We start from the raw sequence: 6,078 nt of genomic DNA, 5'->3' as shown, positions 1-6,078 counted from the left end.
TCAGCAGCTTGGGGCTCGCAGGGCAGTCAGGCTCCTGCACCCATCTCTCCTGGAGCCAGCAGCCAGGAAATCCACTCCCGGGACAAACCGCTGATCTGCTAAGGAGCAGCCCTGCAGTGCCTGGCTAGAACCTACCGGGTATGAATGCTGTTGAACTCTGGCGGTGGAGAGGGCACTGGCCCTCTCTATGGGCTGGTGTGGCAGACACTGCTCTCTGTGGTGATTCATCAGCCAAGCCATCGGTTTCTTGGGGCCAGACCGGGTCCTTGCACAGAAAGCAGCAATGATAAGTCACAGGAGTGATTGTCACCACAGGCTGTGTCTTCTCTTGCAGAGAAAGTCCACTCATGTGACCAGGAGAGGCAGAGTGCCCTGGAAGAGGCCCGGCAGAGTCCTCGTGAGGGCATTGTCATCCCCGAATGTGCCCCTGGGGGGCTCTATAAGCCAGTGCAGTGCCACCAGTCCACTGGCTACTGCTGGTGTGTACTGGTGGACACGGGGCGCCCGCTGCCTGGGACTTCCACACGGTAAGTCCCACTGAGCCTGTCCTGCCCCTCGAGTGGACCCTGGGGCAAAAGGACCAGCTTTCTGTTAGGCTGACCCTTCGCCCATCCTGGCTTTGCTGTCCTGGCTGGTGGGGGTCTTGGCACTAGGCAACCAACATTTCCGTTCATGGGCAGATGAGGTTCTGGTAGAAAGACCTGGGTCTTGGATGCTGGTCACGTGTTTGTCCCTTCCTAACTGGGAGACCTTGGAGAACTAGTTAACCTCTCTGAACCTCAGTTCACCGATGAGAAAGTTATTGCTCTGCCTGAGTCACTAGGCTCTATGGATCAGGAAAGGTCTCGTGTGCAGACATAAGGTGACATCAGTGTGCCTGAGTGAATAGAAGGACATGCTGAACATGTCTCATTTGTAACTCTGATGCTGGCATTGCCTCGTAGCTGCTGGACAGTGCAGGAGGTATTTTACTGCCAGCCCTGGGAGCTCTAGGCTTAGTGACAACACAGATCATTGCTGGCAGTAGTGGCTAAAGTCGGCTCAGTTCCCAGCCCGTTCTCACCCCCCATATCTCTCTCTTCCCAGCTACGTGATGCCCAGTTGCGAGAGTGATGCCAGGGCCAAGAGTGCGGAGGTAGACGACCCCTTCAAGGACAGGGAGCTGCCAGGTGGGCGATGACGCTGTCCCTTGAGGCACCTCACCTCTTTCTGTTCCACGCCTCCTTATTGTATGAAGATGGCCTCTTTCCCCATCTGTAAGCTGTGCCGCGGCATCACAGGAGCTTGGAGCCAGGAGCCATGGGATCTGCATCCAGTCTGGGAATTGTCCCTAAACACATTGTTTCTCCTCCTTGCCCTTACCTTTCTACCTCTAAAATGTAGTCATTGGATGAAAATGCCACCCCTGCAATTCTTCAATTCTTTCTTTATCCTCTGGTGATTGGGACGATGTTCTGGAGGCCGTGAACCCTTTTTCCCAGGACTGGGAAGGGAAGAGCACTTGCAGGGAGGGGCTGTCCTGAGGGGTATGGGTGGTGTTTGTTGCCCGTCCTGCAAGGTGCTTTGGTAATGATCCCTAAGGACCCAGGACTGCCATTGGGGCATGACACAAGAGGTACAGGCAGGGAGCCCAGGACCTCTACATGGCTGCTGTGCTGTGTTTCCCCTTATTTATAGTGTCCTCTGCCGGCGAGTTACTAGAAAATTACTGAATGTTGGTAGCTTGGAACACTGTCATCTTAATCAGCACAAATGCAGATCAGTGTAGGTGGGAGCTGGGACCACCTCCCCATTCCCCATCAAGACTCCGAAGTGAGAGGTGAACACAGAGGATCCTGAAGGTCAGGGGGCTTCCAAGTGCGGTGTGAAGAAATCACCCCGTCACAAGAATGAACTCGTGGAGGCAGGGTACCTCCTAACCATCCACTCAGCACATATGAATTGAGATGTGCCAGGCACTGGGTATTATCTGGTGATCAAAATTGGCATGAGACTTATATAGTGGAGAAGACAGAGAGTACACAACTAGATGAACACAAACATATAAACAGTGGTGACAGGTACTCTGAAGGGACAGAACAAGGTGCTGTGAGAAGGGCGGGGAGAGTCCACTTCAGAGTCTCCATCTTCTCTGAGAAGGTGGTGCTGATCCAAAGATCTAGAGGATTCGCAAAGAGAAGAGAATGAAGTAGTCACCGCAGAGAGGGGGACCGTAGGTGACGTGGAGGGCCCACGCGGGGCTGGCGGTCATGAATTTACAGGGACACCCATCTCCCCAGTTGTGTGGCGTGTATACCAGCAATGCTAAGCCGCGTGGGTGTAGACTTGGATATCTCTGTGGGCCTGTCTGTGAGAAGGTTCATCTGTGCTCGGGGTCTTGCTGGAATGGTGCAGTGGAGGAGAGAAACAAAGGTCTGAGAGCATTCATAAGGGAGCTTTGATCAATGTAATCTCAGCTGGACGAGAGGAGACGTAAGAAAGGGAGGAGGTTCTTAGATGGATAAACTGGTAGGTCTACTGGAGTCAGCTTTGACCATTTGGGGTTCTGTCTGTTCCTTGAGCTCCTTCGGCACCTGATCCTTCCTGAAGAGCAGCCTTTTCACACTCTAGTGTGACCGCTTGGTCATACTGTACTGGAAGTAGCTTGAGTTCCCCAGTAGATTGTGTACTTCACAAACACAAGGACCTGGTAACCTGTTCTATGCCTAACATTTAACATAGTGTCTGAATTGATAGTCAGCAAAAATTTGTTGAATGGAAGAAAATGGAAAGCATTATTATCCATTTAGTCCGATGGTCCCTTGTGGGCTGCAGGTAGAGAAACTGTGGCGGTTTATGAGAATCATTTGAGCAGTCGATGCTTCCCGAAGTGGATTCTGTTGTATAAGAAGGATCTAGCAAGGTTTGGGAAATGGTCGTTGAAGAAACTGTTTACTTGATTATTTACCTGGCATCTGTCTTCAAATCTCACCTTATCTTTCAGGCTGTCCAGAAGAGAAGAAAATGGAATTTATTACCAGCCTACTGGATGCCCTCACCACTGACATGGTGCAGGCCATTAACTCAGCAGCACCTACTGGAGGCGGGAGGTGAGAATGTGAGCAGGACTCGGACCCAGTGGGGAATGATTTTTTGGATGCTGTGGGAGGCTGGGAGAGTGGGCCAGGGCGGGAGGAAGTCGGCCCTTTTCTTGAGACCGTGTAACTGTGCTCTGTCCCATCTCCCATCAAAAATCTCCCTGCCCTTCTCCACTTTCTATTTCTTGGGAGTTGCTGGTCTCTAGCTTATAGTTACCTGATTACAGGCAAGTCTAGGAGTGTCTGGAGACTTCCAGCACTTTCGTCTCAGAGGTGGATGCATTGGAATGATTGTCCTGAATGACAGGAAAGGTGATGGGCATATTTTGAGGACAGGGAGGACAGGGAGGGAGTACAGAGCACTTGGTGGTTCTCTTCTGAGAAGGCAGGAGCTGTATGCCTTTTTGGCTTCCTGAGGATCTCAAGGAGCTCTGGGCAGTGGGATTGGACACTCCCATAGTCAAATCCAACTTAGTTCAGGAGCTGATATGCTGGCGGAGGCAGTCCTGACAGGAAGCCAGAATGCACATGCTCCCCAGTGACCAGCATCAGCAGTGCTCACTAATTTGGGCCCATTAGGACAGTTGGTTGGAGCATGCATTTGTCCATCCATCCATTGGCTCAGCACCTATTGAATATGCATGGCACACCAAGCACTTGGCTAAGGATCGAAGATCCAGGGATATGAGTCATGTCCTTGCTTTCAAAGATTGCAGCCTAGTGGGAATACTAGGCTATAGACAGATACTGATATGCTGTGTGGTAAGTGCTAGGACAGAGGTGGAAGAACAGAGAAGGGTTTGCTCACTCAGTCTGGAGGAATCAAAGAAGGCTTCCTGGAGAAAGCGACAGCTGAGCTGAGTTTTGAAGGGTAAATAGGACTTAGCTAGTAAAAGAAGGAAAGCCACTCCAGGAAAAATGAAGGAACATTGTGACTCCAAAAAAAATGCACATTCATAGTTTAGTATGGCTGAGCTGGGGTGGATGGGATGAGGGGGATGAGGGGGAGCTGAAAGTGGTAATAGATGAGATGGAGGAGGTGGGCAGGAACCAGGTCTCTGAGGGCCTGGGAGACCAGACGTGTGTTCCCCATTAGGAAGCGAGAGGGGTAGGCACAGCTGTGTGAGAGGTGCTCCAGTGCCTACAGCAGTTGAGGAAATACCATGGGCTTGGCAGGGATGGGCAGCCTGCCGCTGAGCTTATGTGGCTTGCCAAGGAGGGAGGCTAGTCCCCTGATATCTGCCCAGAAGTAGAGCTGTCATCAACAAGGCAAGGAGAGTCACCACGATGACAAGCCCCGGCCCCTAGGCCCGGAGAGGGCCCAAGTGCAGCTACCTCAGTGGCGATCAGCAGGACCACAGAGTATGTGTATCTGAGGTGGGGGACCATGACTGCAAGCACAGCTGTCAGTGGTTCTGTATCCTGAGGTGGACAAAGGCCACTGTCCTGAAAACCCAGTTTTAAGTCACATCAAAGTGAGTGCAGTGGTTGACTTGTGAGTTACCACTGTTGGAGACTGCTTGTCCGCGGCGCTCGCTCTCAGCACCTCCATAGTCCTGTGAGCTCTGAGGCTGGTTTTGGCCCTGACTCTGATTTTGCTCCCCCTGTGGAGGGGGACCAGTCTCCCCTCGGAGGAGTACAGCACTGAGCCTGAGAAGATGGACACAGAGTCTCACAGCAGCCAGATGGGAACTGGTCACGGGCACCCCAGAGCGCTTAGTGATTGGGTGTCTAAAATAGAGAGGCCTGTGTCCAGGTCCCCAAGAAGCGGGGAGGGGGTGAGTTTTAGAAAGGCACATTCTATATTATATGCCTTTATGTTATGCTTAGAATACAAAAAAAGTAATGTCACGCAAAAATAGGTATGAGATATTTATGTTTATAAGAAAAGAGAGGGAAAAAAGAAAAGAAAGAAGGGCATGGGCTTAACCCTGCCGGGTGCTTCCCACCCACAACTCGCCACAGGCTGCTGGCTCTGGGCAATCACCCAGGGAGCCTCCTGGAGCTTGAGCTTCAGTGCCGAGGAGACAAGACGTCAAGCTCTGTCCCATCTGCTTCCTCGGGGGCCCAGCCCTTGAGCACCGTGTGGCCTGCTCCAGGCAGGCTGAGGGTGCTGGGAAAGGACGGAACTGTGAGTCCTGGGTGCACAGGTAAGTGGCTGGCGGGTCCACAGCACAGGTGGGCCCCACTGCCACGGGCGGTCGTGACTGATTTCTTATCCTTGAATCACGGACTGCAGGGATTTGTAGGAAAATAAAAATGCAGTTTATAAATGCTTTTTATACCAGTGTGCCCTTAGGGGAGGGATATTTTTCTTTCAAAAAACAAACAAACCAACCTCTTTTTTTAGGTGCAATATAGAGCTGGGAGAAGTTTTTTTAAAATAATCATTTCTAAACACGTTTTTCATTTTAAGCTCATCTAGCTTTGTCGTGTTTGGTTTTGCTGAGAATGAAAGGTCTGACCTGCATTTGGTAATTGTTTTACCTAGAGGCTGGACTTGTAATCAAAAGACAGACAAGATGAACCAAGAAATAGTTTCGAAATCAAGGAAGGGGATGAAAGGGAAGAGAAAGAGGCAGTTATGCAGGGAGGTAGCTGGCCAGGCTTCCTAGTTTTACTGGGTTTAAACCTTCCCAGGTCTCCCCATTGTATTCGGAGTAAGCCCCAGCTCTGACCCGCACTGGCCCTGCAGGAGGGTCTGGCCGGCACTGCCCGCTCCTCTTGTATTCTTCTCCCTGTCTTCATTATGTTCCAGTAGCTGACCCTCGGTTCCCTCAAACAGGCCAAGCTCCTGCCTGCCCCGGGGCCTTCCATCCATGTCAGCTGCTCCTTCCGCTTGGAGCTATAGAGCCCGTTCCCCACCTGCCCCTGACTGGCCCCCGGTTATCCATTTCTGTGTCACCTTCTCAAACACCACCCAGTCTAAAGGAGCTGCCCAGTCATGCCCTATCGCAACAGCTCTTTTTAATTTTCAGCCTAATGCTTGCCGCTCCCTGGT

General features: G+C 51.6%; 1 protein-coding gene across 3 annotated transcripts in view; it reads left to right on the top strand.

The window, feature by feature from the left end:
• SMOC1 (SPARC related modular calcium binding 1) overlaps nt 1-6,078 on the top strand; it is a 140,362-nt gene that overhangs the window by 122,719 nt on the left and 11,565 nt on the right. The gene's annotated exons all lie outside the window — the stretch shown is intronic.

This window comes from Pteropus vampyrus, unplaced genomic scaffold (genome assembly GCF_000151845.1).
Source record: "Pteropus vampyrus isolate Shadow unplaced genomic scaffold, Pvam_2.0 Scaffold15, whole genome shotgun sequence".
Lineage (NCBI taxonomy): Eukaryota > Metazoa > Chordata > Mammalia > Chiroptera > Pteropodidae > Pteropus > Pteropus vampyrus.
This window is presented reverse-complemented; position numbering and strand designations above follow the sequence as displayed.